This window comes from Triticum aestivum, chromosome 6D, assembly GCF_018294505.1.
Source record: "Triticum aestivum cultivar Chinese Spring chromosome 6D, IWGSC CS RefSeq v2.1, whole genome shotgun sequence".
NCBI lineage: Eukaryota > Viridiplantae > Streptophyta > Magnoliopsida > Poales > Poaceae > Triticum > Triticum aestivum.
The window spans coordinates 402217709-402243312 of NC_057811.1; the positions used below are offsets into that span (position 1 = coordinate 402217709).

General features: G+C 47.3%; 1 long non-coding RNA gene across 1 annotated transcript; it reads right to left on the reverse strand.

The window, feature by feature from the left end:
• Positions 1–422: 422 nt before the first annotated feature.
• On the reverse strand, positions 423–1041 carry LOC123141745 (uncharacterized). Its single transcript, XR_006470410.1, has 2 exons — positions 808–1041; positions 423–699 (listed from the first exon to the last, which is right to left on the reverse strand). It is a non-coding gene; the product is annotated as an uncharacterized lncRNA (long non-coding RNA).
• Positions 1042–25604: the final 24563 nt, after the last annotated feature.

Below are 25604 nucleotides of genomic sequence, written 5' to 3' on the forward strand. Positions count from 1 at the left end.
AGTCCTTCATCCAGACTCCTTCATTCGCTGCTTCCGAAGCAGCTGTGTACTCAGCTTCACACGTAGATCCCGCCACGACGCTCTGTTTGGAACTGCACCAACTGACAGCTCCACCATTCAATATAAATACGTATCCGGTTTGTGACTTAGAGTTAGGCCTGGGCGTTCGGTTCCCCCCAACCGATCGGTTCGGTGCTTCGGGTTTCCACAAAAATCGGTTATTAGATTTTGTTGACCAATCAGTTTCCTAAATAAGCACTAACCGACAAAACGGTGCACGTACACTTCGGTTCGGGTCTCGGTCAAGACCGAACAACACCAATGTTCTGCAAGACCAACTTCGGTCTCAAAATAAAAACATAATCACAGTCTTGAGGGTAAGTGACAAAAGGAAAACCAAGCATGCAACAGAGATTCAGACATCCATGCTATATCGATCAAGATCAATTATAGCAAAAATACACGCTAATTACAAGCTGTAATTCATCCATCACCTCATCCCTCTCCACACCCGCTGTTGACAATTAGAGCCCCAGATCCATGCGCCTACCCACTCCCTTCTTTATTCCATCACATACCAACATTTCCAACACGGATCTGTGCATCGGGCTTGAGCAGAAGAGACAGCCGCTGCCTGGCCGGTCATCTTCCATCTCCACGAAAAGGAGCACTGCCGTCGGATGGATAGGAGGGTCGGGGCTGAGAGGTGGAAGTGGACCGCGCCGCCGGCCATGGGGATCAGTAGAAGTAGAAGACATGGGGTGGCAAGATTGCGAGCTGTAGGAGTGCGTTGTAGGCGAGGGGCACCTTCTGCTTGGCGTGGATGCGGAGGCCGAGCTGCTGGCCGGAGGTGGAGTCGGCGCCGCGCAGCCGCAGGAAGGTCTCCATCGCCACCGGCGGCAGCGGCAGCAGGTGAGGAGTGAGAGAGAGATGGATATGGTTAGTTGTTGCGGTGGTCAAGAGAGTAGCGGGTGGCGGCTAGGGATGCAGTCGAGGTGCCGGTGCGGATGCGGATGCGACAGGGATTGGGAGAAGGATTTATGGCTCTCGAGGCCGAGTAGTTGGGTTGTGGGCTACGGGCTATGGGCCTGTGACTACGTAGGTTTCTCTCGAGTCCATCAATTTCTTCGGTACTTCGGTGTATTCGGTTACTCGATACGTACACCCGAATTGACCGAAGAGAGTTCGGTTTTTCAGATTAGCTGACCGATTTTATGGCTGAAGAATTCGGTTTCGGTGACTTCGGGTTCGGTCATGGTTAGTTCGGTTCGGTACTTCGTTCATTGGTTTATATGCCGAAATCATTTACAACGACGTAACCATTTACAACGAGCTCTTTGTCACCTCCATAAACGAGAAACATATCCATAGTCCTTTTCAGGTATTTAAGGACGTTCTTGACCGCAGTCGAGTGATCCACTCCTGGATTACTTTGATACCTCCCTACTATACTTATAGCAAGGCACACATCAGGTCTGGTATACAGCATTGCATACATGATAGAACCTATGGCTGAGGCATAGGGAATGACTTTCATTTTCTCTCTATCTTCTGCAATGGTCGGGCATTGAGTCTCACTCAACTTCACACCTTGTAACACAGGCAAGAACCCTTTCTTTGACTGATCCATTTTGAACTTCTTCAAAATCTTATCAAGGTATGTGCTTTGTGAAAGTCCAATTATGCGTCTCGATCTATCTCTATAGATCTTGATGCCCAATATGTAAGCAGCTTCACCGAAGTCTATCATAGAAAAACTCTTATTCCAGTATCCTTTTATCTCTACCTAATAATAAAGCAAATAGGGTTTCTGGTCGTCCGTCAATACCCTCAAAGTTGCTATAAATTTCCCGCTATGCCACCCATAAGTCAAGAAAATGATTCGTTTTTTCTTTCAAAGTCATCGTCGTGCACACTTCTTTAATAAGACAAATACCCCACATATATCACACACGCACTAGCAGTTCAGTGGTCGAAGCGTCTCTGCTCCATTGTGCAGACGAGGGTTCGATCCCTAGGGTTGTCCTATTTTCCTCCAACTTTTTCTCACGCACCTCTTTCCTCCCACATACGCGTTCATTGGAAAAATATTCGACAAATCATAGAATGTTTATGAATTCAAAAAATGTGCGAGAAATCATAAATTTTCCGCAGTTTTATTTTTTTGGTGATTTACAAAACTTTTCGCAAATTATAAAAAAATCACAATTTTTTAAAATTTGGTCCCCAATTATAAAAAAAGTTCATTCATACAAAATAGGTTTGGTAACTCAAAAACTATTCATGAATTCAAAAACTATGCATGCATTTCAAAAAAAAATGTTCGTCTCAACAAAACAAATGTTCATGCATTTAAAAAATGCCCAAAATTTTAAAACAAATGTTTGTCGATTAGAAAAAATGTTCGTCGATTCAAAAGTCTTTCATGTCTAGGATTTGGGTAGTTTTTGGAAAATCTTTTTATGTCTAGGCGCTAGGAGTAGTTTGTGGTTCATGAAATTTGTTTTTAAAGTTTTAAACATTCTCTTGCGCGGCACAATGACAAGTGTGCTATGCATTGGCAAGCTCATTGCCTTGGGATTTACCACGTCGAATGCATTGCGATCACATGGACATCGCGTACATCATCAATGAGGGTGGGAAGAAAGATAAGTGGAAACATGGTGAGCCACTGTGTGAAAATAGAGGACGCTCATAATTTGGGGTATTGAGTCATACTTATTTGGCTGGCGTGTAACTTTTTTTGTCTCCCGTTGCAACGCACGGGCATGTTTGCTATGCTATCCAGAAATTCTATATCATTTCCAATCAACAATATGTCATCCACATATAATATTAGAAATGCTACAAAGCTCCCACTCACTTTCTTGTAAATACAGGCTTCTCCAAAAGTCTGTATAAAACCATATGCTTTGATCACACTATCAAAACGTTTATTCCAACTCCGAGAGGCTTCCAGCAGTCCATAAATTGATCACTGGAGCTTGCACACTTTGTTAGCACCCTTTGGATCGATAAAACCTTCTGGTTGCATCATATACAACTCTTCTTCCAAAAATCCATTCAGGAATGCAGTTTTGATATCCATTTGCCAAATTTCATAATCATAAAATGCGGCAATTGCTAACATGATTCGGACAGACTTAAGCATCGCTACGGGTGAGAAAGTCTCATCGTAGTCAACTCCTCGAACTTGTCGAAAACCTTTCGCAACAAGTCGAGCTTTGTAGACAGTAACATTACCGTCAACGTCGGTCTTCTTCTTGAAGATCCATTTATTCTCTATGGCTTGCCGATCATCGGGCAAGTCAATCAAAGTCAGTCCACACTTTGTTCTCATACATGGATAGTCTTTAAACGCAACTCTGAAGATTGGGAACTCGACGAAGGTAAGGAGTCAGGTATAACACCTAAGTTTGATTGTGTTAAATCTTTTATGGATACCGATGTTTTTCGTGAATTTAGCACTAAATATGGACTTGACTCTGAGATAGTAGCTTCTTTCTGTGAATCCTTTGCTACTCATGTTGATCTCCCTAAGGAGAAGTGGTTTAAATATTATCCTCACATTGAAGTAAAATTAGTTGAACCTATTAAAGTTGAAGAAAAGACTATCACTTACAATGTTGATCCTATTGTTTCTACTGCTTATATTAACAAACCACCTTTCCCTACTAGAATAAAGGATCATGCTAAAGCTTCAACTGTGGTTCGTAAGAGTAATACTAGAACACCCAAACCCTCTGAGCAAATTAAAGTTGAACCTAGTATTGCTATGGTTAAAGATCTCTTGGCCGATAATATTGAGGGGCATGTTATTTACTTCTGTGATGAAGCTGCTAGAATTGCTAGACCCGATATTAAGGGTAAACATAGACCTCTTGGCTGCGGCCCTCTCTCTCCCCTAAAGCCCACTAAGGCCCATAACTTCCCGGGGGGGGGGGGGAGCTTCCGGTAACCCTCCGGCACTCCGGTTTTATCCGAAACTATCCGGAACACTTCCGGTGTCCGAATAACATGGTCCAATATATCAATCTTTATGTCTCGACCATTTCGAGACTCCTCGTCATGTCTGTGATCACACCCGGGACTCCGAAGAACCTTCGGTACATCAAATCACATAAACTCAGAATACGAATCGTCATCGAACATTAAGCGTGCGGACCCTACGGGTTCGAGAACTATGTAGACATGACCGAGACACATCTCCGGTCAATAACCAATAGCGGAACATGGATGCTCATATTGGCTCCTACATATTCTACGAAGATCTTTATCGGTCAAACCGCCTAACAACATACGTTGTTCCCTTTGTCATCGGTATGTTACTTGCCCGAGATTCTATCGTCGGTATCACCATACCTAGTTCAATCTCGTTACCGGCAAGTCTCTTTACTCATTCTATAATACATCATCCCGCAACTAACTCATTAGTCACATTGCTTGCAAGGCTTATAGTGATGTGCATTACCGAGGGGGCCCAGAGATACCTATCCGACAATCGGAGTGACAAATCCTAATCTCGATCTATGCCAACTCAACAAACACTATCAGAGACACCTGCAGAGCATCTTTATAATCACCCAGTTACGTTGTGACGTTTGATAGCACACTAAGTGTTCCTCCGATATTCGGGAGTTGCATAATCTCATAGTCAGAGGAACATGTATAAGTCATGATGAAAGCAATAGCAACAAACTAAACGATCATAGTGCTAAGCTAACGGATGGGTCTTGTCCATCACATCATTCTCTAATGATGTGATCCTGTTCATCAAATGACAACACATGTCTATGGCTAGGAAACATAACCATCTTTGATAAACAAGCTAGTCAAGTAGAGGCATACTAGGGACACTCTATTTGTCTATGTATTCACACATGTACTAAGTTTCCGGTTAATACAATTCTAGCATGAATAATAAACATTTATCATGATATAAGGAAATGTAAATAACAACTTTATTATTGCCTCTAGGGCACATTTCCTTCAGTCATAGTACGGTCTCTAGAACTATTCGTGACACATTGGGGTGGTTCATAAGATTGATTGGAAACACAACTTTGAGGTGGTTCACTACCTACACGATCTCATCCTACTTTCTCCTTATAGGAATAGAGACTTTGGAGTGATTCTTTACTACACTATGAGGGATTGTTATGTGATTTAATCATGTTAGTAATGTTGAGAGATTGCACTATTTAAAGTATGAACCGTAGGCCTTGTTTCTAAGCATTGACACACCATTTTCACACACTTTGTTACTTGCTACCTTGCTGTTTTTATTTGTTCTTATTATAAAAAGGATATTTCTATCATCCATATTACACACCTACCATTAACTTTTCGCCAAACTAGTGCACTTATACAACTGACAATTTTATTGGATGTGTTGGGGACACAAGAGACTCTTTGTATTTGACTATAGGGTTATTTGAGATAGACCATCTTCATCCTACACCTCCCACGGAATCTAATCCACTTGAGCGAATTTTGCTGTTGTGCTACAAAACTCTGCGCTTAGAGGCCCAACAGAGTCTACAAGAATAAAGTTGCGTAGTAGACATGAAGCTATTTCTGGAGCCATTGCCGGGGAGGTAAGTGCTTGAAGGTATCTTCTTTATATCTTGCAATTAAATATTTTGGTTTCTTGTTTATCACTAGTTTGGTTTATAAAAGAAAACTATAAAAAATGAAAGTGAAGTTGCATTAAAATCTTTTAACTTGCTATTTTATTTTATTTTATTTTTATTGTTGCCTATCACTACCAGATTTGATACTTGTAACTGGCAAGAACCAGGGGAGTGACGACCCCCTTGCCTTTATTCGGTGCAAGCATTGTTTTGTGTGTGCAGGTACCGTTCATGTTGTCTGTGTGCCGTCTCCTTATGGTTCGTTAACCTTGGTTCTTTACTGAGGGAAATACTAGATGCTACTATAATACATCACCCTTAATCTTTGGGAAAATCCAACCACTATCACAAGTAGAAGTCCTTCCCTGAAGAAACTTCGGATCATCGAAGCCTCACTATCCGGCTCATACCACCATATAGGGTATACTCGGGCCTGGAGGGGCTGGACCCTGCGGTGGATCATGACGTGGATCACAACCATCAGGGTGATGCCATTGCCGATAAGGACCTTCACTTGGTTCTGGAATGCCCGAACTTCCTCCTGGTTCCCCTAGTCGAGGCCCTTGGCAGTCCAGGAGTGCGACCTCTTCAAGGGAGTTGTCTAGAAGGTGGGGACTCCTTCCTCGTCCCCCGATGGCACGTCGGCCATATAGAACCACTCCTCTTGCCATAGTTTCACTGTTCCAATGAATTTACACGGCGGCCATTTGACATTGTTGAGCTTGCTCATGGCCCCTCCACACTCTGTAATGTGACGACCATTGGTCTGTGGCTTGACACAGAATAATTTGAGCCAAAGCCCGAAGTGATGCTCTATGCGGAGGAATGCCTCATGGAAAACAATGTAGGATGTGATATGGAAGATGGAGTTGGGTGCGAGGTGGTGGAACTGGATCCCGTAGAAATCTAGGAGGCTTTCGAGAAAGGGGTGTACAGGAAAGCCCAAACCTCAGATGAGGTGGGGGATAAACACAACGCGCTATCCTGCCCGAGGTTCTGGAACTCGAGAGGTGGAGCAGTTCTCATCTCCGACGAGGGGCAAGCGGCATTTTACCTCAACTGGCGATGGGAGGTAGCTACTCGTCTATACCTCGGTGATGTTGCCAGCGGTGACGATGGGGGGCATCCATAGCCCCCTCTGGCTCGCTGCCTTCTCCTCGGCTATCGGAGCGGCGACGCCCTTTCCCTTTCTAGCCGTTGAGGAAGGAAATAGAGATGGGAAGAGGATGAAGGTTGGGTTTTTGCTGTGTTCTCCAGGCGGAGGGGCTTGGGGGATTTGGGTGCTGGAGGCAATGGGGAAGGCGTTAACTGAACTAGATTCATCCTCCTCTCTTTTTAGCCCAGTTAAAAAATACCAGGGGGCATGACGTTGCACGGTAATTTCACTGTTTCCCAACCATGACGAGCATTACATGCGCGCGTCAGTTGAGGGATTTTGTTAAAGATATTACTGAAACTCCAGAGAAATATTCTTTATTGACAAGGCGTGCCAATGGAAACGGCCTCGAGCCACGGTAAACTTGGTATAATAACCACTAATGGGACCTTTCGGTTCTAAAGTGCACGGAAATGGTTGGGTTTTCAGTCAAAAGTTGTCAGGGCACGACCCGATCGACCCACCTATGCCATCACTACAAAATTTCGTTGTTAAGCTACGCAGGCTTGGGTTGGGTCTTCGGATCCGATAAGATAATCACTTCTCGGGGAATTTTGGGTTAGACCTCGTCGGATGTCCAAAGTATATAACCTCATGGACTAAAAACATTGGTTACAGTAGAGGAAGACGCCAGAGAGGGGGAATCAATCAAATGTGCAAAAGACTTTGGATCCGAGGGTGTCCTGAGACATGAAATCAAGATGAAGCATCAAGTTTGTCGAACTCGCCTACGAAGCCAAAGACCCAAGACGAAGCCACTCCAAGGAGTTCAATGTCCTCGGCTTGAAGAGCAGTTCACGGGCTACTGGCGGTGTCCTAGACTAGGGGGTGCTAACCACGTCGGGCCCTCCATAGTGGGTTGGGACGAGGACCCCTGGATCATCAACAAGTGGGCCAAGACTACCATGCCCCTTGGCATGCTCAAGATGGAATTCTCCGAAGACTCAACACATACTCCAAGACACATTTGAATCATCGGCATGTTTATCCTTAGATGTAACCGAACAACATGTAAACCTAGGTACCCTCGGTGTCTATATAAGTCGAGGGGTTTTAGGCCATAGGGTAGAGAATCATACATTCACATATGATCTCGAGGTAGATCATCATGTACTTTGTAATCTATCACAATCAATACAACAGAAGCAGCTAGATCTTGAGGTATGGTTTTACATCTTTGAGGGGGCCCAAACGTGGGTAAACATTGTGTCCCTTGTTCATCCTGTTACCATCTAGCTAAGATCACCAGCTCGAGACCCCCTACTCGAGATCTGCCGGATTTAACCCAGACACCGGCGCCGGTGAATATGCGGTCGATGATGGACATAGACGGTTCGTAACTGTCCACCTGCCACACGCCCCTGAATATTGGATGGCGGTGCGTAGGACGCGTAGTTGACGACATTGGAGTCCTTGACCGCCTGTGTCGCTAGCGCATGTGCGTCCGTGTTTGGCTGCGTTGGCTCAGTGTTGCGACCGGCGCCTTGAGCACACATGGCTTAGTAGACCACCCGCTGCTCCGCAATGAATTTTGGGTTCCTCGCGGCCGTGGAGACCTCGGGCGTTTCGCTTGCGCGTTGGCCGTAGATTTGGCCCTCCGCCAGCCGGTGCTGCTCGAGGAGGAACAAGTTGTACCTTTGCACCTCCTGCGCTTGCTGGTACACTGACATAGGAGCCGGCACCTGTGCTTGCCCCTTGTTCGGGCCGGCATGCATATGCGTGGATTCCGGCATTGTGTCGTCGTCGGAGACCTCGGGTGAGTTGGGCGGCATGTCATGCTCGATCCACCAGGCGTGCACGGGTCTGCCCGGTGGCTGCAAGGGTACCCACTCCGTGCTTTTTATCTGATGACAGCCTCTCCCACATCGCACTACAGCTTGCAATTATGGTGGATGAGGTGCAAGGGAGGAGAATGTGGAGTGGAAGCATTGTGATGTGGAGTTTAGCCGGGTGTGGATTCCAGGGAGGCCAAGCATTGGGGTGCGTCAATGCACACGGTGCCGGAGTAGGTTCCAGGGAGGCCAAGCATTGGGGTGCGTCAATGCACGGTGCCGGAGTAGGTTCCTCAGTCGGCGAGCCTGCTTAATGGCGGCATACGGACGGATGGGCATTGAACGGGTGTGGTAGATATCCGTCCCGTCACGTACAGTACACGCCGCTCCAACATTGAACACGCACGAACAATGGGGACATGGCACGAGCGCCGCTCTCCGTCGGCGCGTCGCTTCAATGTTATCGGTAGTGAAAGGTCACTTCCGCTCTGGGCCGGCGTCACCACGGAGCGTCCGCTCTACAGCGGCATGAATGCGGACATCTAGCTCCAGGAAGGAATGCACACGGGTGAGGGAGGAAGGTTTTGGGTGGGCCAGGGTAGTCAGGAGCGGGCGTGGCAGCGGTCCGGACACTCACAAAACCCCCCACTTCATCTCCTATTTACGGGGAAAAGCGTGTTCCGACCGGCTTATGGACCGATGCATAACCATGTTGAATGGCAGAACACGTCCCGACCACATGGTCCCAACGTTTAAGGGCAGTTTGAGAGTCGGCGTTTAAGATGCCTATTGGCACCATCTCCATGGGCTTGTAACACCTCATGGTGGTAGCGACCACCATGACCAATTCTTTCACATTAGCAAGGCAATGGTTAATTTTTTGGCAGGAAAACTTTTGATCTATTCATTCTTCAATCATGGCAGTACAACGAACATCAGAAATAATAAAAATTACATCAAGATTCGTAGACCACCTAGCGGCGACTACTAGCAATGAAGCAAGCGAAGGCGCACTTCCATGATCGCCCCTCCCTCGTCGAAGCCGGGCAAAACTTGTTGTAATAGACACTCGAGAAGTCGCCGTGCTAAGGCCACATAGAACCAATGCACCAGAACAGCAACCGCCACGACCAGAACAACAACCGCCACCGATGAAGAGTAGCGTAGATCGGAAGAATCCAACCTCTGAAGACACATGAAGGAAGATGAACGACAATCAGATCTGAACAAATCCAACAAAGATGGATCCGCCAGAGACACACAGCCCACACTTCCACTAACGTTGCTAGACGCACCACTGGAACGGAGGCTAGACGAGAGAATCTTATTTCGTCTGTAGGGAGCAACCGTCGTATCACCTTTTTGAGCAAGACACAAACCCCAAAGAAACTTGAAGAAACATCTCAAAACTGAGCCCTCCCACCGTCAAGGGTCACTACCCACCGCGGCCCATGGCCCTAAGGCCACTAGAGACGAGGCTGACTGACGGCGCCGCCGGCGGGAGGCAGAGGAACCCTAATTTTTCTTTTGAGAGGAGTGTTCAACCCACACCCAATATACTTCAACAATTGCTGGAAATATTATGTTTATTTTTCTTAAAAATATTACATTTATTTCGAGAACGAAAATGTTCGCCTGGTTGCTTCCCGTATAGTATGACAATGCTTTTTTGCATGGTAATACATGTCTCATTTTGATCATAAGGATTATTGTAAGGGCATTTTTATCCCTTAGTTGGTTTTAGTGATTGATGACAATGCTTTTACAGACTAATCATGTGCATCGAATATTTCAGATATATTGACTAGGCACAAGATGATTTGGTTCCCCTCGAAGGCTATGGAAGACGGCGTTTCTCTTCGTTTCTTTTCGGTGGTATTGAGTCGTAGGGAAGCCGTACTATTAAGAGGGGGTCCGCGTTGGAAAGGTTGGGTGGATTCATCACGTACACATCTTCCTTTGCACCTCCTTTCCTCTAGCCTTTGGAGTACCCTATGTTTTCCTTGTCTATGCAAATATTGCTCTTGCTTGCTGAACTAGGGCGTGCGGTAGTACTGCTCCTTAGAGCGGTAGTACCGCAGGACCTTGCGGTAGTACCGCCCGCTGGTGCGGTAGTACCGCAAGGGCCCACGGTAGTACCGCTTCTAGTAAGCGGTAGTACCATGGTATCTGACTTAGTTCCGCAAGTACGCGGCAGTAAGGGGCGGATTTAAGTTTTTACATCCGCGCCTCGCACGGTAGTACCGCTGCTGGCTTACGGTACTACCGCGTCGGGTTTTTGCATCGACTCCAACTCTGCGGAAGTAGCCACGGATGTAATTTTTTATATCCATGCCTTCCCATCTCTGGACAGCCCCTGCCTTGCGGTAGTACCGCAAGGGGGAGCGGTAGTACCGCGCCAGCAGTACTACCGCCCTCTGCTTTAGTGCATTTTAGGCTGTTCTGGTCTCTGCTGCGTGGGCGGTAGTACCGCGGGGCCCTGCGGTAGTACCGCGTGCCCCTGCGGTAGTACCGCGCCTCAGGTACGGTAGTACCGCGTTGCGCAGGCTGAGTTGGTGGATAACGGTTGGATTTGTTCTTCCACTATATAAGGGGTGTCTTCCTCCTCTAGTTGACCACCTCTTCCACCTCCAAGCTCCATTGTTGCTCCAAGCTCCATTTTCGCCCGATCTCCTTCCCTAGCCAATCAAACTTGTTGATTCTCTAGGGATTGGTTGAGAAGGCCCCGATCTACACTTCCACCAAGAGAAATTTGAATCCCCCCACTAATCCCTTGTGGATCTTGTTACTCTTGGGTGTTTGAGCACCCTAGACGGTTGAGGTCACCGCGGAGCCATAGTCCATTGTGGTGAAGCTTCGTGGTATCGTTGGGAGCCTCCAATTAAGTTGTGGAGATTGCCCCAACCTTTTTTGTAAAGGTTCGGTCGCCGCCTCCAAGGGCACCAATAGTGGAATCACGGCATCTCGCATTGTGTGAGGGCGTGAGGAGAATACGGTGGCCCTAGTGGCTTCTTGGGGAGCATTGTGCCTCCACACCGCTCCAACGGAGACGTACTTCCTCTCAAAGGGAAGGAACTTCGGTAACACATCCTCGTCTTCACCGGCTCCACTCTTGGTTATCTCGTGCCTTTACTTGTGCAAGCTTATTTGTGCTTTATCTCTTGCTTGCGTGTATGCTTATTGTTGTTGCATCATATAGGTTGCTCACCTAGTTGCATAACTAGACAACCTACTTTGATGCAAAGTTTAAATTGGTAAAGAAAAGCTAAAAATTGTTAGTTGCCTATTCACCCCCCTCTAGTCAACTATATCGATCCTTTCAATTGGTATCAGAGCCTCGTCTCTTTATTAAGCACTTTACCGTCCGAAGAGTATGGTTGACGTCGTAGACGGTGTGGAGGAGCACTCCGGTGTGAATCCTGTCTCGTCTACGGGAGATGGGGGAACCGCGGTCTCTCGTGAGGAATTCAATGTGGCGTTGGACAGATTGAAAACCTCCATGACGACCGAGGTCGAAAGCATGTTTAATAAATTCTTAGAAGGGCTTAAACTTTCCACCGCACCGTTGAAAGTGGGTGATCCCGCTAACAAGGTGATGGATGCTACCTCCGACAAGGGGGAAGCTACTAGCGAGAAAGCTCCTTCTTCTAGTGGTAAAAATGGCACCGGCATCTTTGCCCATGTGGAACCTCCACTTGTCTATGGTGGACCGCTTCCTTCCACTCATTTGAATCATGCCGGCCCGGCCCCTAAGATTGAGAAGAATGTAGAATTTGATTCTTGGGTCTATCATTTTAAGCGTCATTTAAATCATGTGAACACTAACCTTTGGAGAATCATTGAAGAAGGTTTCTATCCGCATGACCGAAGTAACTTCACTCCTAGAGAAGCCGTGGATAATCAATTCAATGAGAATGCTCTCTTCATCATCCAAGAAGCAATCCCACCCGAAGATCTTCCTCATCTCCGGCCCTACACCATGGCCAAAGATGCTTGGCACCAAGTGGTTTCCCTCTATCGGGGAAGCGCAAGCATTCAACGCTCCAACTATGAAGTGGTGCAAGATGAAGCCGATGAGTTTGCAATGAAAGAAGATGAAGAACCTCGTGAGCTTTATCGGAGAGTAACTAAACTCGCGGTCTCTCTCCGAGATCATGGAAGTAAGGACACGGATGACAATTGGATCAAGCGCAAATTCCTCAAGGCAATGATGCCCTACCACAAAGCCATGTCCTCCGTCATTCGTCAAAGGCCGGACTTCCACACCTTGTCCTCAAGTGAAGTGTTGGATGAGTTCGTTGCTATGAGCATCTTGGACAAGACCGCCGACAATGCGGTTCTTCGCTCTCAAAGAGTAAAGAAGCCCAACCTTGCTCTAAAGGCCAAGGTTAGTATGGAGGAAGAGGATGAAGAGGAAGAAGAGGAGAGCAACCTCGAAGATACGAAGTATGCCTATCATGAACACATGGCGCTTGCTTCAAGGCAATTTTGGAGCAAGAAGAACTCAAGGCCCAACTTCAACAAGAACAATTCAAGTGGCGCAAAGGGCAAGCAACGAGTGAGGACTTGCTTCAATTGTGGCAATGTGAGCCACTTTGTTGCGGAGTGCCCTTACTGAGAAGAGGGAAGACAATGGTGGCAAGCTCATCCGAAAGGACAAGGCCAAGTCGTTCCCCAACAAGAGCAACTTCACCAAGAAGACTCCTCCCAAGGCATTGGTGGTACAAGAAGAGTACAATGAGGATGATGACGATGATGAAGATGGTGAGTCGGTTGCCATGGCCTCCGTTGCCATTGCGACGACTCCATGGGTGTCTCTCTTCGACTCACCCAATGAGAACATCACCGCCAAGTGCCTCATGGCTAAAGCCACCAACAAGGTAACCCCAACATCAAAACTACCATCATTAATCATCCTTCTTCGGATAGCATTGATGAACATGAGGGGACAAATGTGGAGGAGAATGAGTTTGAGACCTTTATGGGTAAACTCAAGGGTAAATCCAAGAAGCACTTCGTTGCTCTCTTGGAACAACTTGGTGAAGCCAATGACATGATCGAGGCTCACGAAGATACCATCTCTAAGATGGAGGGGCATAGTCATGACTACGCCGATGAGATTTCGGATCTTTCCAATGCTCTTGACGAAGAGCGTGGTCTTCATTTGGCTCTTGAGGGGTCACACAACGATGATCATGCTAAGTTAAAGAAAGATCTTGATCATGCTCTTGTTGTTTCTCGTGTGCTAAACTCCGAGAAGGCAAAGCTTGGGGTTGATCTTACTAGACTCAAAGAGGAGTTTGACATTCTCGACAAGGCTCACAAAGTCTTGAAGGGTGTTCATGTTAGCCTCAAGGAGTCTCATGATCAACTCCAAGTGAAGCTAACCAAGGAGAAAGCCACCTTTCCTCATATGGTGTTAATTGATAATGCAAATGCTACTAACCCTTGTTGTGAGCATGTGCATCTTGTTGAGGAGAATGCTAAGTTGAAGGAGCAACTTGAGAAAGGCCTTGTGTCATGCATACAAGGTGAGAAGAACCTCAACGACCTTTTGAGCAATCAAAAGGAAGTTGTGGCCAAGGAGGGGATTGGGTTCGCACCCAAGCCCAAGAACAAGAAGAAGAATGACAAGACCAAACGACCTCCTCCTCTCAAGCAAACTTTTGTGAAGGAGGGAGAGGGTGCTTCCAAGGAGAAGAAGAACAATGCGAAGGGTGGCGGTGTCAAGAAGGGCAATGCCACCCCTCCCAACAAAGCCGGCGACTTTAATCCTTCTTATGTGTTATGCCGTGCTAGTGATGGGCATGTTTATGCCAAATTTGTTGGTTCTCCTCATGAGTATATTGAATGGTCTATTTGGGTTCCTAAGACCCTTGTTACTAACATCAAAGGACCCATTACAAAATGGGTACCTAAAACCAAGCATTGATCTCTTGTAGGTGTTTGCTTCCGGTGGGGGATCATGGTTGCTCGATAGTGGAGCTACAAATCATATGACCGGAAGCAAGGACTTGGTGGTGGACGTGCACAAGATTCCATCTATGCCCACCAATGTCGAGTGGGGTGATGCCTCGTCTTCTAAGGTATTGGGACTCGGCAAAGTTGTCATTTCTCATGATCTCACGATCGAGAAGGTCATGCTTGTTGAGTCCCTTGCATACAATTTACTTTCCGTTCGTCAACTTGCAATCATGGGCTTTGCCACTTTCTTTGATATTGATACCGTGGCCCTCTTGTGGAGCAAGACTCTTAAAGTAGCCTTTGTTGGGCATGTCGAGAACGGTCTCTATGTGATTAACTTTTCGGAGCGATCCCACTAAGACCGCGACATGCCTAATGGCTAAAGTTGACGTGGGATGGCTTTGGCATCGCCGTTTAGCCCATGTCAATATGAGATCTTTGCAAAGTCTTCTCAAGGGGGACCATGTCCGTGGACTAACGAATGTTAGTTTTGCTAAAGATCGTGCTTGCAGTGCTTGTATCGAAGGAAAGCTACATGAGAAGGCTCACCCTCCCACGACTATCATTTACTCGAAGAGGCCTTTGGAGCTCCTTCATTTGGATCTCTTTGGGCCTCCATCCTTGATAGTCTTGGGGGTAGGAAGTATTGCTTGGTGATTGTGGATGACTATTCAAGATACACTTGGGTGTATTTCTTCAAGAGGAAGAGCGAGACCCAACAAACCGTCATTGACTTTGCAAATGAAGCCCAACGTCAACACAATGCAAAGATCTTGACAATAAGAAGTGACAACGGCACCGAGTTCAAGAACTACACCTTGGATGAGTTTCTTAGTGATGAGGGGATCAAGCATCAATATTCCGCACCTTACACCCCTCAACAAAACGGTGTTGCGGAGAGGAAGAACCGGACGTTGATGGATGCGGCAAGGACCATGATGGCGGAGTTCAAGTCTCCATACAACTTTTGGGCCGAAGCCATCAACACCGTGTGTCATGCATCCAATCGGCTCTACCTCCGCAAGGGCTTGAACAAGACTCCATATGAGATACTCACCGGTAACAAGCCCAACCTCAAGTACTTTCGGGTGTTCGGGTGTAAGTGTTTCATTCTCAAGAAAGGTGTTCGGTTGTCTAAATTTGAGGCTAGAGCTTATGAGGGCATATTTGTTGGTTATGCTACAAACTCTCATGCTTACCGTGTCCTCAATAAATCCACGGGACTTATTGAGGAGACGTGTAACGTGGAGTTTGATGAGAATAACGGCTCCCAAGTGGAGCAAAGTGGCACTTGTGATGTAGGTGATGAAATTCCTCCTCAAGCCATAAGAAGAATGGGTGTTGGTTTTATCCTACCCATTGAGGAACCCCTTGTGGCCGAAGGAGAAGGACAATGCTCCACTCAAGTTGAGCCATCACCAACCCAAGGCCCACACGCTTCCGAAGAACAAAGTGAAGGCCCTCAACCTCATGAACAAGACCAAGGGCAAGATCATGCTCAAGACGGTGCTGACACACCAAGTGATGCCCAAGGTCAAGTTCTCTCCTCCGAGCAAGTTCAAGATCAAGAACAAGCTCAAGACGGCGCTCAAGATGATCAAGTGACCGCTCCTCAACTCACCACCGAGGAGGAATTGGAGCGTCGTGCCGCCAAGATTGCATCCAAGCTCTCCACCAAGGGTCATCTCATGAAGAATGTGCTTGGAAGCATTCAAAAGGGGGTAAGCACTCGTAGACAATTGGCAAACTATTGTGAACATCACGCGTTTGTCTCTTGTGTTGAACCCCAAAAGGTATATGAAGCACTCGAAGATCCGGATTGGCTTAATGCCATGCATGAAGAACTCAACAACTTCGAGTACAACAAGGTGTGGAGATTAGTGCCAAGGCCAACGGGGAACCACAATGTCATTGGAACCAAGTGGATATTCAAGAACAAGCAAGATGCTCATGGGACCATCATTCGCAACAAGGCACGATTGGTGGCACAAGGCTACTCCCAAGTCGAGGGTATCGACTACGGTGAAACCTTTGCTCCCGTTGCTCGCCTTGAATCTATTCGTTTGTTGATTGCTTATGCTTCTCATCACAACTTTAAGTTGCAACAAATGGATGTGAAGAGTGCTTTTCTTAATGGTCCTATTAATGAGTTGGTTTATGTCAAGCAACCCCCGGGTTCGAGGATCCCTACTTTCCCGATCATGTGTATCAACTCGATAAGGCACTCTATGGCCTTAAACAAGCCCCACGTGCGTGGTATGACCACCTTACTGAGTTATTACAAGATCGTGGGTTTGAAGTTGGGCTAATCAACCCCACTCTTTTTACTAGGAAGGTCAAAGGGGAGTTGTTTGTGTGCCAACTATATGTTGATGACATTATCTTTGGTTCCCCTAACAAAGCTTTCAATGAGGAATTTTCCGCACTCATGACCTCAAAGTTCAAGATGTCTTCCATGAGAGATTTGAAGTTCGTTCTCGGTTTTGAAGTAAAGCAAAGAAGAGAAGGAACCTTCAACAACCAAGCCAAATACACTCAAGACATGCTCAAGAGATTCAAGCTAAGTGATGTGAAGCCGGCGTCCACTCCAATGCCCACCAAGTGCCAACTTGACATCTATCCCAATGGTAAAGCGGTGGATCAAAAGGTATATCGCTCCATGATTGGTTCCTTGCTTTACCTTTGTGCATCTAGACCGGATATCATGTTGAGTGTGGGAATTTGTGCACGGTTTCAAGCCGCACCTAAGGAAAGCCACTTTGTGGCGGTCAGGCGAATCTTTTGATATTTGGCTCATACCCCAAACTTTGGCTTATGGTACCCACGAGGAGCAAACTTCAAGCTTGTAGGGTATTCGGACTCCGATTGGGCGGGAGACAAAGTGGATAGGAAGTCCACTTCCGGAGGGTGCCAATTCCTTGGTTTCTCTTCGGTAAGTTGGTCTTCTGAAAAGCAAAGTTGTGTGTCTCTCTCGTCCACTGAAGCGGAGTATGTGGCGGCCGGCAGTTGTTGTGCACAACTCTTATTGGTGAGGCAAACTTTAAAGGATTACGGTGTCATTTGTGACAAAGTGCCTCTTTGGTGTGATAATGAAAGTGACATCAAGATTTCTCTCAACCCCATGCAACACTTCAAGACGAAGCATATTGAGATTCGGTATCACTTCATCCGAGATCACATTAGGCGAGGGGAGATCGAGCTCAACTACGTCAACACCCATGATAACCTTGCAGATATTTTCACGAAGCCTTTGGATGAAGCAAGATTTCGCGAGTTAAGGCATGAGCTAAATATCATTGATTCGAGCAATGTTGCTTGAACCCTTGCACACCCCACCACACTCAACTTGTTGTCTAATCTAGGTGTAGGCTGGACATAGGGGGAGTGTTGTTCTCTCAATGAACTCTCCCTCCCCCCATTATGCATAAAGTGATCAACTCTTTCACATTAGCCATTTTTGATGGTACTTGTGCTTCAAAGAGAGTTTTGGTCATGGGCCCAAGGATAATTCTTCGCGGTGCCATACCAATTGACTCAAACATAGGTGGCTCTGGCCACCGCCCTCTCCTTGGAGAGTTTGTGTCTCGTTTTTGGTCTGTGTTGTCTCTTGCCTCTCTTCCTTCGTGCCGAGCTTGTGCTTATGGTGTCCAGTGTGTTAGCTCTTTGGTGTGATCTCTCGCTTGAAGGTTCCGTGCTTCGGTGTTCTCTCTTTTGGTTGAAACTGTCTTTTCTTGAGCTCACGGTACTACCGCGGCCTGCCACGGTACTACCGCAAGGGGGGGGGGGGCGGCGCGGTACTTCCGCACCCAACGCGGCAGTAATTTTTTACTGCCGCCTGGGGGAGCGGTACTACGACCTCGGTGCGGTACTTCCGCCCGGGCGGTACTACCGCAATGACGTGCGGTACTACCATGCGGTCGAGGGCACGTGGGGGGGGGTTAAACACGAGCAGGGGGAGTTCTAACTCCCCCATACCCATTCGTCTCTCTCCCCACTCCGTCTCTCTCTCTCTCGCTCAAGAACGGCGCCGGAGGTCCTTGCCGGATCTCCGTCTCCGGCCGCTCTCCTCGGATTCCGACCGGTGGGATCGTTCCCCACCACTCCCTCTTGCCATGGAACAAGGTTTCTCCCCAATCCCTCCCTTTTTCTTGTTTGTCTTGTTGCTTTTAGGTTTTGGGGAGATGCAAGTTGTTCTTGAGATTTTAGGCCAAATCTATGCAAGAGTAGGACGTAGGAGAGTAGTTTTGTGTAGTGATGGTACTTGCTATAGTTGTCCCGTGATGGATTTGATCGACCGTAGTACCGCGTGTTGACACGGTTGTGCTCAGGTCTCTGTGGCCGTTTCAGATCTGCAACCGTGCGGTACTACCGCTCTTTAGGTGCGGTACTACCGCACGTCCGGTACTACCGCCCTGCTGGTGCGGTACTACCGCGTCTACGGTACTACCGCTCCTTGGAGCTGTACTACCGCACGTGGCGCAACACACGATACTACCGTTGTCTCGAATCCCTCTCGTGGCACTTCTCACGTGCCATGTCTACTTGTTTTACCTGCTTTGCTGTGGTCTTTGCATTGATCCTTCTCACGTTTCGTGCGTGTTTGTTTTGTGGTGTGTGTTTTAGGTGGTGTCTCAGGTGCTCTGGCTTGCCGCTCCAATCCAGGCCGTGACACGGGATCCAAGCGTATGCGCAACACAGAGGCAGCAGAGGGCTCCAATGCCCCCCAACGCAGAACCAAGACCACCGCCACCAAAGAGAAGGAACCCGCCATGGGTATGGATGAGATACCGCTTGCTGAGTTCATCTCCCGGAGGAAGATCAATCCATATGGAAACCCTCGTGCCAACTTTCGAGGGAATGAGCTATTCTGGACCAAGCAGCAGAATCACATTTATCTGGATGTCATCAAGGCCAAGCAAAACACCTATGTGGAGGTGAAGTGGATCAACATGCATCACATGCGAAAAGAGGCGCACCGGGAATACTTTGGTGAGGCTTTAGACCTAGTGGAGCAATTTGGCATTGAGCATATCATCTCATTCCACAAAGACTATGATCCTGAGATCCTTGCTCAGTTCTTTGCCTCAGTGCATTTTCATCCCAATGAGGAAAGGACCATGACTTGGATGACCAATGGTCGGCAGCTAACTGCTACTTGGAAGGAATTCATGACTTTGCTTGGGGTTCCGGATGAGGGGCTCACCACACCCCAAGGTGTTCGCCCTCATGCCAATCCCGAGTCTGCCAACAAGAACAAGTTTATGCCCTTCTATGTGGAGAAGAAGCTCTCCAATGGCAAGTCATCTTGGGTACTCAACTCCTTTCTTGACATCATGCACCGGATCTTCTGCAACACTCTCTTCCCACGCATTGGGGACAAGGACAAGGTGCATGCCTATCTTGTGGATATGATGCTCCTGTGTGAAGATGCTCGCAACTCTCAGACACTACCACTTGATGTCTCACATATCATGTGGCATGAGCTTCGGTTTGCGGTCTACAACCGCAAGGTCCCCATCTATGGACCTTATCTGTTTCAGTTGATCTCGACTACTTGGGAGCGGGTCTACCCTTAGGATGAGTTTGAGGCCCCTGGTTGGATCCGGCATGAGCCCATCAACCTCCGTATCAAGCCTCAGTGGGCTAACACTACCTCTCGTGCTGATACTGCGGCTGCCATGGACATGGATGCAAATGAAGATGAGGAGGAGGCAACAGACGAGGACAGCTCTGAGGGTTACATCCCTCCCACCTCTGAGCCTTCTTGGGCTAAGCGACTGAAGAACAAGATGAATGTTTTGTTCTGTATGCAGGCAAAGGGGCAGTACCAGACCCATGTGGCTTCCAAGGAGACTCGCCGCCGCGACAAGCGGATTTTCAGGACCTTTGGCGAGAACATATCTAGCGGGTCAGAGGTGCACATCACCCCAGAGGCAGAATGGATGCGCAAGCAGGGTTATCGGTGGACCGAGTCTGAGGAGGAGTCCGTCCCAGCTGCAGAGTCTGACGGGGAGCGTGCAAGTGACTACTCCGCTTGAGCCACCACTATTGCTGTAGGTGTCCTCTCTGCCTTTTTGGCGTCTCGATGCCAAAGGGGGAGAGAGTGTAGGATTTGCGAGTTGTGTCGTGCTTGGGTCAGTTGAACTTCGTTTATTTCGTTTGCTTTGGTTTGCTTTGGTTTGTGCTCGTGAGACCTTCTATCATATGGTGTAAGACATATGCACTCTATCGTACCGTGGTGAGCTTATTCTATCTTGTGCTTATTACATTATGCTCCTGTCTATCTTGCTTAGCTTTAGCCTTATTGCATAGGGGGAGTGTTGATCCTAGTATGTGTGCCGTCCAGTCCAAAGCACTCATCGAGATAGCACACATCTAGGGGGAGCCCGTCTATACTTTAGAGACTTGTGGTTTGCCCTTGCTCTTTGCGTTATACCCTCGTGCAAATCCCGTATTGTCATCAATCCACCAAAAAGGGGGAGATTGTAAGGGCATTTTTATCCCTTAGTTGGTTTTGGTGATTGATGACAATGCTTTTGCGGACTAATCATGTGCATCGAATATTTCAGATATATTGACTACGCACAAGATGATTTGGTTCCCCTCGAAGGCTATGGAAGACGGCGTTTCTCTTCGTTTCTTTTCGGTGGTATTGAGTCGTAGGGAAGCCGTACTATTAAGAGGGAGTCTGCGTTGGAAAGGTTGGGTGGATTCATCACGTACACATCTTCCTTTGCACCTCCTTTCCTCTAGCCTTTGGAGTATCCTATGTTTTCGTTGTCTATGCAAATATTGCTCTTGCTTGCTGAACTAGGGCATGCGGTAGTACTGCTCCTTAGAGCGGTAGTACCGCAGGACCTTGCGGTAGTACCGCAGCGCAGGCTGAGTTGGTGGATAACGGTTGGATTTGTTCTTCCACTATATAAGGGGTGTCTTCCTCCTCTAGTTGACCACCTCTTCCACCTCCAAGCTCCATTGTTGCTCCAAGCTCCATTTTCGCCCGATCTCCTTCCCTAGCCAATCAAACTTGTTGATTCTCTAGGGATTGGTTGAGAAGGCCCCGATCTACACTTCCACCAAGAGAAATTTGAATCCCCCCACTAATCCCTTGTGGATCTTGTTACTCTTGGGTGTTTGAGCACCCTAGACGGTTGAGGTCACCGCGGAGCCATAGTCCATTGTGGTGAAGCTTCGTGGTATCATTGGGAGCCTCCAATTAAGTTGTGGAGATTGCCCCAACCTTGTTTGTAAAGGTTCGGTCGCCGCCTCCAAGGGCACCAATAGTGGAATCACGGCATCTCGCATTGTGTGAGGGCGTGAGGAGAATACGGTGGCCCTAGTGGCTTCTTGGGGAGCATTGTGCCTCCACACCGCTCCAACGGAGACGTACTTCCTCTCAAAGGGAAGGAACTTCGGTAACACATCCTCGTCTTCACCGGCTCCACTCTTGGTTATCTCGTGCCTTTACTTGTGCAAGCTTATTTGTGCTTTATCTCTTGCTTGCGTGTGTGCTTATTGTTGTTGCATCATATAGGTTGCTCACCTAGTTGCATAACTAGACAACCTACTTTGATGCAAAGTTTAAATTGGTAAAGAAAAGCTAAAAATTGTTACTTGCCTATTCACCCCCCTCTAGTCAACTATATCGATCCTTTCAATTGGTATCAGAGCCTCGTCTCTTTATTAAGCACTTTACCGTCCGAAGAGTATGGTTGACGTCGTAGACGGTGTGGAGGAGCACTCCGGTGTGAATCCGGTCTCGTCTACGGGAGATGGGGGAACCGCGGTCTCTCGTGAGGAATTCAATGTGGCATTGGACACATTAAAAACCTCCATGATGACCGAGGTCGAAAGCATGTTTAATAAATTCTTAGAAGGGCTTAAACTTTCCACCGCACCGTTGAAAGTGTTGATCCCGCTAACAAGGTGACGGATGCTACCTCCGATAAGGGGGAAGCTACTAGTGAGAAAGCTCCTTCTTCTAGTGGTAAAAATGGCACCGGCATCTTTGCCCATGTGGAACCTCCACTTGTCTATGGTGGACCGCTTCCTTCCACTCATTTGAATCATGCCGGCCCGGCCCCTAAGATTGAGAAGAATGTAGAATTTGATTCTTGGGTCTATCGTTTTAAGCCTCATTTAAATCATGTGAACACTAACCTTTGGAGAATCATTGAAGAAGGTTTCTATCCGCATGACCGAAGTAACTTCACTCCTAGAGAAGCCGTGGATAATCAATTCAATGAGAATGCTCTCTTCATCATCCAAGAAGCAATCCCACCCGAAGATCTTCCTCATCTCCGGCCCTACACCATGGCCAAAGATGCTTGGCACCAAGTGGTTTCCCTCTATCGGGGAAGCGCAAGCATTCAACGCTCCAACTATGAAGTGGTGCAAGATGAAGCCGATGAGTTTGCAATGAAAGAAGATGAAGAACCTCGTGAGCTTTATCGGAGAGTAACCAAACTCGCGGTCTCTCTCCGAGATCATGGAAGTAAGGACACGGATGACAATTGGATCAAGCGCAAATTCCTCAAGGCAATGATGCCCTACCACAAAGCCATGTCCCCCATCATTTTTCAAAGGCCGGACTTCCACACCTTGTCCTCAAGTGAAGTGTTGGATGAATTCGTTGCTATGAGCATCTTGGACAAGACCGCCGACAATGCGGTTCTTCGCTCTCAAAGAGTAAAGAAGCCCAACCTTGCTCTAAAGCCAAGGTTAGTATGGAGGAAGAGGATGAAGAGGAAGAAGAGGAGAGCAACCTCGAAGATACGAAGTATGCCTATCATGAACACATGGCCCTTGCTTCAAGGCAATTTTGGAGCAAGAAGAACTCAAGGCCCAACTTCAACAAGAACAATTCAAGTGGCGCAAAGGGCAAGCAACGAGTGAGGACTTGCTTCAATTGTGGCAATGTGAGCCACTTTGTTGCGGAGTGCCCTTATGAGAAGAGGGAAGACAATGGTGGCAAGCTCATCCGAAAGGACAAGGCCAAGTCGTTCCCCAACAAGAGCAACTTCACCAAGAAGACTCCTCCCAAGGCATTGGTGGTACAAGAAGAGTACAATGAGGATGATGACGATGATGAAGATGGTGAGTCGGTTGCCATGGCCTCTGTTGCCATTGCGACGACTCCACGGTGTCTCTCTTTGACTCACCCAATGAGAACATCACCGCCAAGTGCCTCATGGCTAAAGCCACCAACAAGGTAACCCCCAACATCAAAACTACCATCATTAATCATCCTTCTTCGGATAGCATTGATGAACATGAGGGGACAAATGTGGAGGAGAATGAGTTTGAGACCTTTATGGGTAAACTCAAGGGTAAATCCAAGAAGCACTTCGTTGCTCTCTTGGAACAACTTGGTGAAGCCAATGACATGATCGAGGCTCACGAAGATACCATCTCTAAGATGGAGGGGCATAGTCGTGACTATGCCGATGAGATTTCGGATCTTTCCAATGCTCTTGACGAAGAGCGTGGTCTTCGTTTGGCTCTTGATGAGTCACACAACGATGATCATTCTAAGTTAACGAAAGATCTTGATCATGCTCTTGTTGTTTCTCGTGTGCTAAACTCCGAGAAGGCAAAGCTTGGGGTTGATCTTGCTAGACTCAAAGAGGAGTTTGACATTCTCGACAAGGCTCACAAAGTCTTGAAGGGTGTTCATGCTAGCCTCAAGGAGTCTCATGATCAACTCCAAGTGAAGCTAACCAAGTAGAAAGCCACCTTTCCTCATATGGTGTTAATTGATAATGCAAATGCTACTAACCCTTGTTGTGAGCATGTGCATCTTGTTGAGGAGAATGCCAAGTTCAAGGAGCAACTTGAGAAAGGCCTTGTGTCATGCATACAAGGTGAGAAGAACCTCAACGACCTTTTGAGCAATCAAAAGGAAGTTGTGGCCAAGGAGGGGATTGGGTTCGCACCCAAGCCCAAGAACAAGAAGAAGAATGACAAGACCAAACGACCTCCTCCTCTCAAGCAAACTTTTGTGAAGGAGGGAGAGGGTGCTTCCAAGGAGAAGAAGAACAATGCGAAGGGTGGCGGTGTCAAGAAGGGCAATGCCACCCCTCCCAACAAAGACGGCGACTTTAATCCTTCTTATGTGTTATGCCGTGCTAGTGATGGGCATGTTTATGCCAATTTTTTGGTTCTCCTCATGAGTATATTGAATGGTCTATTTGGGTTCCTAAGACCCTTGTTACTAACATCAAAGGACCCATTAAAATGGGTACCTAAAAGCAAGCATTGATCTCTTGTAGGTGTTTGCTTCCGGTGGGGGATCATGGTTGCTCGATAGTGGAGCTACAAATCATATGACCGGAAGCAAGGACTTGGTGGTGGACGTGCACAAGAATCCATCTATAACCACCAATGTCGAGTGGGGTGATGCCTCATCTTCTAAGGTATTGGGACTCGGCAAAGTTGTCATTTCTCATGATCTCACGATCGAGAAGGTCATGCTTGTTGACTCCCTTGCATACAATTTACTTTCCGTTCGTCAACTTGCAATCATGGGCTTTGCCACTTTCTTTGATATTGATACCGTGGCCCTCTTGTGGAGCAAGACTCTTAAAGTAGCCTTTGTTGGGCATGTCGAGAACGGTCTCTATGTGATTAACTTTTCGGAGCGACCCACTAAGACCGCGACATGCCTAATGGCTAAAGTTGACGTGGGATGGCTTTGGCATCGCCGTTTAGCCCATGTCAATATGAGATCTTTGCAAAGTCTTCTCAAGGGAGACCATGTCCGTGGACTAACGAATGTTAGTTTTGCTAAAGATCTTGCTTGCAGTGCTTGTATCGAAGGAAAGCTACATGAGAAGGCTCACCCTCCCACGACTATCATTTACTCGAAGAGGCCTTTGGAGCTCCTTCACTTGGATCTCTTTGGGCCTCCATCCATTGATAGTCTTGGGGGTAGGAAGTATTGCTTGGTGATTGTGGATGACTATTCAAGATACACTTGGGTGTATTTCTTCAAGAGGAAGAGCGAGACCCAACAAACCGTCATTGACTTTGCAAATGAAGCCCAACGTTAACACAATGCAAAGATCTTGACAATAAGAA